This window comes from Bison bison, unplaced genomic scaffold, assembly GCF_000754665.1.
Source record: "Bison bison bison isolate TAMUID 2011002044 unplaced genomic scaffold, Bison_UMD1.0 scf7180017848986, whole genome shotgun sequence".
NCBI classification, from domain to species: Eukaryota; Metazoa; Chordata; class Mammalia; order Artiodactyla; family Bovidae; genus Bison; species Bison bison.
In genome coordinates this window covers 6,875-7,359 of record NW_011479559.1, presented here as the reverse complement: position 1 = coordinate 7,359, position 485 = coordinate 6,875, and the positions used below count along the sequence as shown (strand labels likewise).

General features: G+C 40.6%; 1 protein-coding gene across 1 annotated transcript in view; it reads left to right on the top strand.

The window, feature by feature from the left end:
* COL4A5 (collagen, type IV, alpha 5) overlaps positions 1 to 485 on the top strand; it is a gene marked incomplete at both ends in the record, with an annotated part of 87,800 nt that overhangs the window by 81,810 nt on the left and 5,505 nt on the right. The gene's annotated exons all lie outside the window — the stretch shown is intronic.

The window sequence follows — 485 nt, the reverse complement described above, 5'->3', positions numbered from 1 at the left end:
AGTACTGGAGTTTCAGCTTTAGCATCATTCCTTCCAAAGAAATCCCAGGGCTGATCTCCTTCAGAATGGACTGGTTGGATCTCCTTGCAGTCCAAGGGACTCTCAAGAGTCTTCTCCAACACCACAGTTCAAAAGCATCAATTCTTTGGCACTCAGCCTTCTTCACAGTCCAAGTCTCACATCCATACATGACCACAGGAAAAACCATAGCCTTGACTAGATGAACCTTTGTTGGCAAAGTAATGTCTCTGCTTTTACCAATAATAAATTAGTAAGGCTAATATCCATCAGGAAAGAACCATATGAAGGAGAAAATGTGCTTAAGATTGAGCATTGGAATCATTAAACAAAAATGAAAAGATGACTTTGGAAGCATTCAGTTTACCTCATGTATTACTTTTGTTCAGGGCCTCTTCTAAGGTGCCTTGGGAAGCAATATAAGAGGTGACATTTGAACTGAGTCTTTAGGGAAGGATGTTCCAGGT